Below are 11,873 nucleotides of genomic sequence, written 5' to 3'. Positions count from 1 at the left end.
TTCTTAATCTGCCTAAAAACTCAAGAACAAACTTGTCCATCTCTCTCAACGTGATGCACGAACGAATTGATAAGTTGTTTTCGATTAAGTTCTTCACCACCCCAACATTCCTTTCAGCTAGACCATTTGATCGGGGGGTGTACGGAGCTGAGTGAAGAAGCTTGATATTCCTCTTTGAGCAATAAGAGTCGAACTCTGAAGATGCAAATGGCTGGCCATTATCTGTAACATAGGTTTTCGGATATCCAAAGCATGAAGAAAATTCATCTAAATAACCAATCATGGTGTCAAATTGCATATTCTTCACTCTCCATACAGATATTCAATGAGAATAAGCGTCAACCAGCAACAGGAAATTCATGTCTGAGAAATGGAAGAAATCAAGATTAACACGCTCAAAAGGCTGCGATGCAATAGGTCACGTTTCGAATGCGGTACCCGGTACGTTGGACCCGTTATTGTATCGCAAACATGTGTCACACAAAGACGTAACCCTCTCAATATCTTCGTTCATCGTGTTCAAGAAGAGCGATGAACGAGCTATTTCCTTCATTTTGCATGTTCCCTGGTGTAATTTGTGCAACAGAGATAGGACACTTTGGATACAAGATTCAGGTACGACTAGTCTTTCGCCCACGAAAATACATCCCTTTTGTATGTGGACATCATATCGCCTGTCGAATATCTTTCTGAGAGGATGACCTTTTGTTCTCCCGATGAATTGTGGCCATCTCCCTTGAACATATTCGAAGACGTTAGAAAGCTCGGGATCACGTTGTGATTCAACTGAAATGCGCGTCAACACCGAAGATTTAATAAGATTAAAGACAACCGGCTCAGCTGTCAACTGACATGCGAAATCATCATAATAATCATGAACAGAATCGTCTGCAACACAAATTCTAGACAGTGCATCAGCCAACTCAACATGAGGCGTGTAAACAGTTTTGAAGTCATATTCTTCCAATACTAACTTCCATCTGTTGATTCTGCTGATGGCTAAAGCAGGCAGGTTACTTCTAGAATCCAGCATGTGCGATAAAGGTTTCGAGTCGGTGAACGCAACAAAATGTCGTCCAATGAGATACTTGTGAAAGATTTGACTCCACGGACTAATGCAAGTGATTCCCTTTCCAATTGAGTGTATCTCCTTTCCGCAGCAGATAAAGTACCGGCCATACACATGATAGGCTTTAGGACTCCGTTTATCTTGTGCATTATGGCTGCTCCCGTAGCGGTAGGAGATGCATCCGACATCAGGTATAAGTCTTTATAAGGATCATATACTGTGCGTACTAAGTCTTTATATAGCAGATCCTTGACATCCTGGAATTCCTTCTGATGAACATCTGTCCATGACCAGCGTACCCCATTCTTCAACAAATCATATAAATTGGCAACACAGTCAGCTAGGTTTGGCAGGTACGAAGCGTAATACGTGACCATACCGAGAAATGACTTCAATTCGCTAACATTAGTGGGTGGCTTACACTGAATTATTTTATCAATGTTTTCTTTCAGAGGACGAATTCCCTCCTGTGAAAGAGAAAGTCCCAGATACTTCACATTTTGCACAAAGAACACAGACTTTTGTTCATTTATGCGGACGCCATAATCGGAGAAAAGATTCAGCACCTTTCGTGCTTTATTATAGCACTCCTCAAGAGTAACTCCTTCTACTAAAATGTCGTCTAGGAAAATGGAAACCTTGTCTACACCCATCAATATCTGCTCCATCGTGGCTTGGAAAATGGCACTGGCAGAGTTTAGTCCGAAGGGAAGTTTCAACTATCTGAATAACCCGAATTCCGTGTTGAAGACAAGAACCTTCTGAGCCTGTACAGATAAGCGTAACTGAAGGTAAGCCCTTCGAAGGTCGAATGAAACGAACCAACAGCAACCAACCATCTTGTTGAAAAGGTCCTCTATTTTAGGTAACGGATGTCCCATCTTCCTAAGTTGCGGATTTACAGTGTTCTTGTAAGACACACATAGCCTTAATTCACCGTTTTTCTTACGAACAACAACAAGAGGAGAAACCCACGATGATGATTTGATCGGTTCAATGACTCCGTCACTAACCAACTTCTGTAATTCATTCTTGACTGGTTCCTTAAGCGAGTACGGGGCGTCGTAATATCTCTTGAACACTGTTGTAGCATCGTCTTTCAATGGCAAGTCTATCTCGAAGCGCTTGATCGACTTGGACATGTCACCGTCAAAAGGTATAGGAAAATCTTTCCTTAGATTCACAACCAGTTCTTTTATTGCTGATGATTCAACAGCAGTTGCAACCATCTGAGGTTGTAACGAACCTGAGAGTTTAAGATTTTATATTTATAAGAAGTTACGATTTTTAAAATGTTTGTTATTTCAAATAATGTGCAAGTTGTCACAGATAATTATAGTTAGACTGATACAGTTGTAGTTGGAACTTTTATGTATGTTTATAAATACGTCAAAATCTGTTCGTGTTGACGTCACTTTCTAATCTCAGCCGAGGAAATGAACTAACCTGAATGTTTCTCACCTGACGACAGACTGAGATTGAAAAACAGGTGAAGGTGAAGATCAATAACAACTTGGAAACGGGGAGAATTGAAGTATAGTTTTTGGTTTTCGAGTTTTCTTCTTGCCGATAAGTTGAAAGTAAGAAATTAATTATGTTCTTTGACTTTCGTTATATGTGAGTGAATTGCCCAACGTTAGTATTGAATGTTCTAGTGTTTTACTGGTAAGTGATTATGAAATATAAGCGTTTATAAAACTGCGTTTTAACTTTGAAAACAGTGTTGTGTTTCTTTTCTTTCCAGCAAGCCCTGATGATTTGCAGATTCTCATGTTCCCGACTAAAGGAGTAGCGGACTAACTTTGTGATGACTGGTGTACAACCGGGGGGACGTTGCATAGTTATTTTGGCACACCAACGTGGGGCTCGAGTGCATAGTTATTTTGGTACAATCGTGGGGCTTGAGTGCAAAGTTATTTTAGCAATTAAAACGTAATACCCGATTTAGTGAATACTGAAAGTGCTCGTGCATAGAATTCACGAAGGTGATAGTGAAAGTCCTTGGAATTCACGAAGGTAAAAGTGTGATAGTGAAGTGAAGGTATTAACTGGTAAGAGTCATAGACGGTTTTGTAGAATGGAGAAAGACGCGACAGGAATGAATCTGCGAAGCAGAGGAAGAACGACAATGGATGCAGAAACCAAGTTTGGATGCTCTGATGATCTTACCAATGACAGGCAATTCTTCCAGTGTTGCCAATGTTTGCAGAGGTTTCATAGTAGTTGTGATGGGCAGGAAGTAACGTTGGCATCAAATAAAGAGATGCGATGCACATCATGCTTTTCAGCACCAGAACAGAACCGAGCGTTCCTACCAAACCCTCATCAGATCACTGGCTACTTGATTGGTTGATGAAAGATAAAGCAGAGCGAAAACAGAAAGAAAAGGAGGATGAAGACCGTAGACAGAAGGATGAAGAGCGTAGACAGAAGGATGAGGAGCGTAGACAGAAGGATGAGGAGCGTAGACAGAAGGAAAGAATAGAGGAGGAGAAACAGCGTAAGAAAGAGATGGCTCAGATAGAGAAAGTTCGAAAGAAGGAGATGATGGATTTTATACTCATAGTTGAGTCTATAGAAGAAAAGAGAAGGAAAGAAAAAGAAGAGGAAGAGGAAAGGAGAAAGAAGGAAAAAGAAGAGGAAGAAGAAAAAAGAAGGAAAGAGAAAAAGGATGAAGAAGAAAAGAGAAGGAAAGAGAAAGAGGAGGAAGAGGAAAGGAGAAAGAAGGAAAAAGAAGAGGAAGAAGAAAAGAGAAGGAAAGAGAAAGAGGATAAAGAGAGAAAGAGAAAAGAAGACTTAGATATTTTCCGTTCATTGATTGAAAACCAGGAAGAAAGGAGGATACAGGAAGATATAAAACTAAGGTCAGAGTTACAGGCTCTATTCTCTCAACATAAACTTGAACAGGTACAGAGCATCAGAGGAGAGATAGAAAAGCTTAGTAGTAAAGTCACTGAAAAGATGGACGAAAGGGTAAAGGAAATTGTGGAAGAGCAGCTAGAGTTCTTAAAGTTCGGCAAGGACGGATAGAGAAGGAACAGGATCAATTGAAGAAGAATATGGAAACCTGCCTTGAAATTGTCCAGTCTGGAAGAGAATCTGAATGTGACCCTCCAGAGAGAGTTCAAGAATTAAAGAGTTCTGTAGAGTCTATTAATGTAGCACTAAAAACCTTTGGTGAACGAACAGAACTCATAGAAAATATAGTGCAAGAACAGAAAGTTGAAATAAAGGAAGCTGGAGAAAAGGTTAATTTTCTCCATGAGAAGGCTAAAAAGATGGAAGTATCTCTTCGCCAAGAAATTCAGGAACAGACAGTTACAATTATAAGTAGGGTCAGTGAACTGCAGGAAAAGATCCATAATTTACAGATTCGACCAGTAACCTCTTCCGATATACTGCCTGATCCAATCCGAGGACTGAACCCAGAAGCTACTTCCTATGAACCTCCAGTTGTACTTCCAAACCCATTCTTCCCCGGTAATACCACAACTTCTGATAGATGCAAGAGGCCTAGAGAAAAGGATAGTAATGACGGGTTTTCTCCTCGACGAAGAACAGAGTTTAAGATGCCCAGAATGGCTGATATTGCGAACATTCCTAAGTTTAAAGGCGATATCGAAGCTCAATCTGCCGAAAGATATCTGCGTGAATTAAATGTCAGTTTCGACGTAATGCAAGTGCCAGAGCACTATAGATTGGAATTATTACCTCGGGTTTTCACCGGCAAGGCTGAGCATTGGTTAGCTGGTAATATGGACAACTTTGTAAATTATGCTGATTTCTGCGCACGCTTTAGGGATGAATTTGCATCAGAAAAGGCAAAACAAAGACAACTAGCGGCTGTGAGGAACCGAAGGTATTCTCGCCTGGTCCACGACAACTTAGAAAGTTTTGCCTGGAGTGTCTACGCAGCGTACAGAAACCTAGCTGACAATTTTAATGAGAGCGAAGTTCTTAATTTGATCATTGGACAGTTGCCGTATCGCATTCGGAATCTTTGTCTGGCGCACGCTCCACGAAGTGTGGATGAATTGACACATTTCTTGAAGGACTTCGATATTTATGATGACCCTGATGCCTGGAAGAATAAGGAAGACTCTAAGAATAAAGATGCTGCAGGGAATAAAAGTTTTAAGATCCGGAATATCCAGATGGATTCAGAGAGTCGAGGAGGAAATTTCTCACGACCTCGAAGATTCAACAGAGGATTAGGCAGGAGAGGTTTCAACCGAGATCAAAACCAAAGACAGAGAAATTTCTACAGACCTCGTCCAGAACAAGAGCTTAATTCTCCAGACGGATGGCGTTACCAAGAACAACGTAGTTCTACTTCGCCCAGACGGTACTCTCCACCACGTAGAGGTGACAATTGTAGTCCCTTCTCACCAAGACATGACGTTGCCTCAGAGCGGGAAGAAGCAGTGGAGACTACTAGAGAGTTTCTGCAAAACCAGCGATCCCAATCATGTCAAACAAACTAGGACCTTGTCTAGGTGTTTCGCTTCCGTTTAGGCAAGGAGCCTCTGAGGAGCGTCCCATACAAGAATTACATATAAATTTTCAGTTAACAGAAATGGAAGAAATTAATTTACAAAGCCAATTAAAATCAGCTCGAACATCAAAAACTAAGTACAAATCTCCTGCAGTTCCTGCAAAATTAATGGACATCCCGGTGACTTGCATTATTGATACTGGAAGTGAATGTTCAATATTAAGTTACGAGATCTGGACCCAGTTAATTAATCTGATACCAGGCATTCAAATGCAAAACGTTTCTGACATAAGACTGGTAGATTTTTCCGGAAGTCATAAGAAGAGAGTGTTCGGAAGTAGACGGGTAGAACTGGAAATTGGTGGCATGAATTTTAGCACAGAAGTATTCATCTTAAAAGGTTTTCGCACGGATCTTCTTCTAGGTATGCCTTTTCTAAGACAGCACGAAGCAGAAATAAGTTTCAGGAAGAAATCAATTACTTTGTTGTTCGGTAGAACTCCTGATCAAGAAGAAGGGAATCCATTAGATATAGAAATAGTGCGGTACATCCAAAAGGTCCAGGATGAGGATGAGAAGTGGATGTATAAAACCGCGGACCTCAGAGAGAAGGTTGAAACTATTAATATTTTAAATGATTCCCAGAAGCAGGAGCTAATAAACGTGCTGACTCGTTATTTGAAGGTATTCTCTGAGAAGCCCGGAACAATGGAGAGCGCTGAGTGTGAAATACTCTTAACAAGCACCGAACCAGTCCATCGCCCACCATACCCCGTGCCACTTTCAAAAAGGGCTGCTCTGGAAAAGGAATTAGACTTATGGAAGGCCTGGAATATCATTCAACCGTCAGTATCTCCTTACTTAAATCCTCTATTGGTTGTAGACAAGCCAGATGGGAGTGTCAGACCATGCATAGATTTCAGACTGCTAAACTCCATCATGTTAATACCTAAAAGTTCGGTTCCGCCAATTGACGAGTCTCTTCAGAAGTTTAAAGGATCGCGGTACTTTACAAGTCTGGATCTTGCCTCTGGTTATTTACAGATTCCTTTAAAACCAGACTGCCGCAAATACACAGCGTTCTCATATAAAGGCAGACAGTACGAATTTTTGAAAATGCCTTTTGGTTTGTCAAATGCTGTGTCCACTTTTGTATACGTAATGCATCGAGTGTTTGGGCCAGAAACAGAGCATTTCTTAACAGTTTATATCGACGACCTGTTGATTTTCGATGCGGATTTTAACACTCACATTCAGCACATACAAGAAGTACTTCAAAGACTGAAACACGTAGGTCTTAAAGTGAAACTTAGGAAGTGTAATTTTGTTAAGGGAGAACTAGTGTATCTAGGACACTTGATTTCTGGAGACCATGTTAGAGTTGATCCAAAAAAGAATGAAGCAATTTTAAAATTCCCACAACCTAAGTGTAAGAAGGATGTTCGAAAATTTTTAGGTTTATCAAATTGGAGGCGGAAGTTTATAAAAGACTTTTCCATCAAAACGGAGCCTTTATTAAGATTGCTCTCAAAATCTGCTAAATGGAACTGGGGCCAGGATCAAGAAACTGTTTTTGACCAGCTGAAAATTGAGTTAACTAATACTCCAGCCCTAGCTCAGCCTGATCTAAACAGAGAATTTTGTATTCAATGTGACGCCTCTAGCAAAGGTCTAGGTTGTATCTTATTTCAAGAACAAGGCGATGAGAAAACTGTCGAGCAGTACGCTAGCAGAAAATTAAAAGAAAATGAGAGACACTATTCGATTCACGAATTGGAATGTTTGGCTATTCTTTTTGGTATCAACAAATTTGAAATATATTTGAGAGGAAGGCATTTTAAAATATACACAGATCATCGTGGATTAATGTGGCTTCAAAATTCTAAAAATTGGAATTGCAGGCTTACAAGATGGTCTCTAAAATTGCAGTCTTACTCTTTTGAAATTAAATACATCCAAGGAAAGGATAACGTGGTACCAGATATTCTCAGTCGCTATCCCATCGATGAAGACAAAGGGAATGAAGAAGCTAACTATTTCCATGTAAATTATATATGGCAAGAAAGAGGAGAAATGGAGGACATAACAAATTGGGCTGAAGCACAAGAAGATGATGTTTTTTGCCAGAGCATAATAAAGCTTTTGAATCAGCCAGAAACTGAAGACTCTCCGACTGAAACTAAGGTGAAAAACGTGTATCAGGTTTATGGAAGTCTCTTATTCCGAAAAACCTCCGGTGAAGAATTTACTTGGAAATTGTGTGTCCCTATAAAGTTCAAAGAAAAAGTGCTTCGGGAAAATCACGACGAACTAGGACATTTCGGGGTAGCAAAAACCCTAAAGAGAATAAAAAGTAGATACTTTTGGCCAAAGATGAAACGGGATGTTGTTAAGCACACTAGGGATTGCCTCGTATGTGCCAAGACTAAAATGGACAAGTTAGGAATCATCAAAGATAAGTTACATATTAATCAAAAGAGTCCTCACGAACTACTATCAATAGACCTGATCGGTAAATTGCCCATGTCCCAAGGATTCCAATACATTCTATCCTTGGTAGATTTAGGACCAAAGTTCGTCTCCGTTTACCCACTGAGGCGTGGCACCGCCAGAGAAATAATCAATGTGATGGAGAAAGGGTACTTCACCCATTTTCCTAAAGTCAAGGCAATCTTATCGGATCGAGGTACACAATTCACTTCTGCGCTGTGGAAAGAATATTTGGACAAAAAGGGTGTTAAGTATTTATTCACTACGGCCTATCACCCTAGTAGTAATACTATAGAACGTATGAATCAGGAGATTGTTCGACTGCTCAGGTTATTTTGTCATCACGAACATCAAAGTTGGTCGAAATATTTATCAGAAATTGCCTGGTTACTGAACAATTCTGTTTCGGACACTACTGGGTATGCTCTTTCAGAACTATTTTTCAATCGCCCTGTGCCCAATGAAATATTGGACCACTTTTATTGGCCTGATAACGACGATGATCCTCATTTAACTAACTGGGATAGAAAGATGTTTATGGCAAGGAAAAGGGAACGCTCGAAAAGTGATAGGAGAAAATTCAAAGTCAAGTGCAATGCTCTTCAGCTAAAAGAAGGAGATTTGGTGCTCGTAAGAAATCACAAACTAAGTTCTAGGAAAAATAAAACCATCGCTAAGTTGTTTGAGGTATATATTGATCCCTACATTGCAACAGATATTCGAAGCAATACTACCCTACTGTTACATCCCAAGCCCAAGAACCCGATCGATCGAGTAAATTTTGACAATCTTAGGATCTTTAATTGTTCTCAAGAACACAGACAAGCATTGTTTGGTGAAGTTGACTTAGTGTCAAGATAATTTCTATATTTAAAGTTTCAAAATTTTTTCAGAACTTGTAAATTACAATTTCTTCAAAAATTTTCCCCAGACGAGGGGCAATTGTAACGAACCTGAGAGTTTAAGATTTTATATTTATAAGAAGTTACGATTTTTAAAATGTTTGTTATTTCAAATAATGTGCAAGTTGTCACAGATAATTATAGTTAGACTGATACAGTTGTAGTTGGAACTTTTATGTATGTTTATAAATACGTCAAAATCTGTTCGTGTTGACGTCACTTTCTAATCTCAGCCGAGGAAATGAACTAACCTGAATGTTTCTCACCTGACGACAGACTGAGATTGAAAAACAGGTGAAGGTGAAGATCAATAACAACTTGGAAACGGGGAGAATTGAAGTATAGTTTTTGGTTTTCGAGTTTTCTTCTTGCCGATAAGTTGAAAGTAAGAAATTAATTATGTTCTTTGACTTTCGTTATATGTGAGTGAATTGCCCAACGTTAGTATTGAATGTTCTAGTGTTTTACTGGTAAGTGATTATGAAATATAAGCGTTTATAAAACTGCGTTTTAACTTTGAAAACAGTGTTGTGTTTCTTTTCTATCCAGCAAGCCCTGATGATTTGCAGATTCTCATGTTCCCGACTAAAGGAGTAGCGGACTAACTTTGTGATGACTGGTGTACAACCGGGGGGACGTTGCAAGGTACATGTGAAACAAAAATGTTTCGCCATTCTGGCATGAAAATGTCAATCCAAGACGAACCCATAATAGCACGATTCAATTTTGTCTCTACAACAATCATATCTAAGTTATGTCTCATTCCTTGAAATACAACTTCAACGTAAACTTTTCCTAAAACACCAAGATTATTACCATTTGCTGCTTTCAAGATGATAGGAAAATTGTGTATAGTGCAACCTCGCAATAAAGACTAAAATTGTCTACTATCAATTAAAGTATAAACAGAACCTGTATCCACTAGGAATGTAATCTTAGAATTATTGACTTGTAAGTCGATAAACAACGATCCCTGTGTATGCCAAACAGATTGACTTTCTTTAGTAACGTGTGACGTTTTCCCTACGCTTTGCGTACAAAAAAGTATTACGTAATAATTCCGCGTGGAAAAACGTCACACTTCCTCATTCTTCGTACGCCTTGCGTCTCGCTTGTCTTTGTTGATTATATTAGCCCCCGCTAGAGGTCCCCACTGACCTCTCGCTCGGCGCTCGCTTCTCGTGCACACACACAAAAAAAACATCAGCAGTATTCAGTTCCGACTTGGCAGACCTACGCGAAAGTTGTCAGCGTGACTTGGCTGACGAGGGGAAGAGGGGCAGAGAGTATGGTGCTGGTTTAAGTGTGCAAGTCGTCTCGCGGGCGAGACTTTAACTTTATTCTGGTTGTGTTTGCACGCTCCGTTATTGTTACTCTCTATGAAGTCCGGCACGTCAACGCGAGATAGAACTCCTTTTGGACGGATCTCATACGCTTGCAAGGAAGTTGCATTTGATTGGAATGAGAAGTTTAATGAGGCCCTGTTGGATTTCGTCACTTTCCCGCAACGTGGACACGTACCCAGAGCTATAGCCGAGGGACGGATTTGATGAACGTTTCCAGACGTTACCCCAATATTCAGATACCAGAACGTGAAGGAAGGCAGAGTTCTGTTTGACTGACCCCCCCTCCCCCTTTGCAGTGTTGAGTTGGAGGTTGGAACATTTTGGAAGAGATTAATGGAGGTATGTACAGTGTCGATACGTTCTCTTAGTTCTGCGAAGTCCAAGTCGTGAAACTGGGTTGGAATCCCGTTTCTTTATTACGATTGAGTCAAAAACTTAAAAGCGTAAACGAAGGAAGAACGGGTGACGAAAGTTTAAACTATTCTTAATTGCAACTAACACATGTGGGCTAATTAATGTGACACCACTAGTGGAATATATTGTGGTACAATAATGAAAATGATGGAACTTGCGACGTTCGCGTAACAATTGAAATTTAGCGAGGCGTACGAATGATAATTCCTGTCCATCGTCGCGAATCTTTAAATGTTGGAATAATTAATATTAGGGTGGTACAACATTAAATTAGATTAGTGGGAGCGCCCGACCCTGTGGCCGAGTGGTTAGCACATCGCGCTGCGACGCCAAGGGTCCCGGGTTCGAATCCCGGTCGGGCTTGGTTGTTTGTGAATGTCCATTCATCAATTTCATCACTTCATCACTCATCCCCATCTTCGCAAATTAGCCTAGAGGCACAAAACGCGAAGTAAAATAAAACTAAATCAATCAATCAATCAGATTAGTGGGAGCATCAAATGTAAAAAAGGGGAGAATTGTATAAATTATTGTGACAAAAGCATAACAGACCTAAGTGAGTCATTCGTTAATTAATTGTAAATATTCGGTTTGATGTCCAAGTGGATTTTACAATGTGTATAAAGGAAGGGATTTAATCGTGATTGTAATTCATGTTGCTCTTAACGTCTAAATTTGTAATACGTATTCTTGATACGTTAAATGACGGGTGGTAAATTGTAAGAAAGGTTTGTTAAAGTTTCAATTGGAGAGATTTTCTAAATGCAATTAAATTGGGTTTGTTCACGATGAAATGTTTCTCACATTGTTGATGATTGAGATATTGATCGTTTCTTGTTCGAAATTGAATCTAATAAATTTTTGACTCAAGTCTTTAAAATCTGAATATTGTTCTATACATTTTTGTTGACGAACCTTCCACATAAGAAAGTGAAGCTGCGAAGTTGTTATTGGTAAGAAAGGAAGTTACGAACTTCATCGAGTAGGATTGATCCTGCATTTTTTTCTTATGAATAGTTAGCGTGTATTTTTTGTATTGCAGGATATTTTGGAAGAATTGTCAAACCTGAGTGAAATGTTCCACGATATTTTGTGAATGCCATTGCCTGTTAGTTATTTTGATTGATTTAAAGGTGGGGACCAGTACCGAGAATTAT

This window comes from Lepisma saccharinum, chromosome 4 (assembly GCF_977018435.1).
Source record: "Lepisma saccharinum chromosome 4, izLepSacc3.1, whole genome shotgun sequence".
Lineage (NCBI taxonomy): Eukaryota > Metazoa > Arthropoda > Insecta > Zygentoma > Lepismatidae > Lepisma > Lepisma saccharinum.
This window is presented reverse-complemented; position numbering follows the sequence as displayed.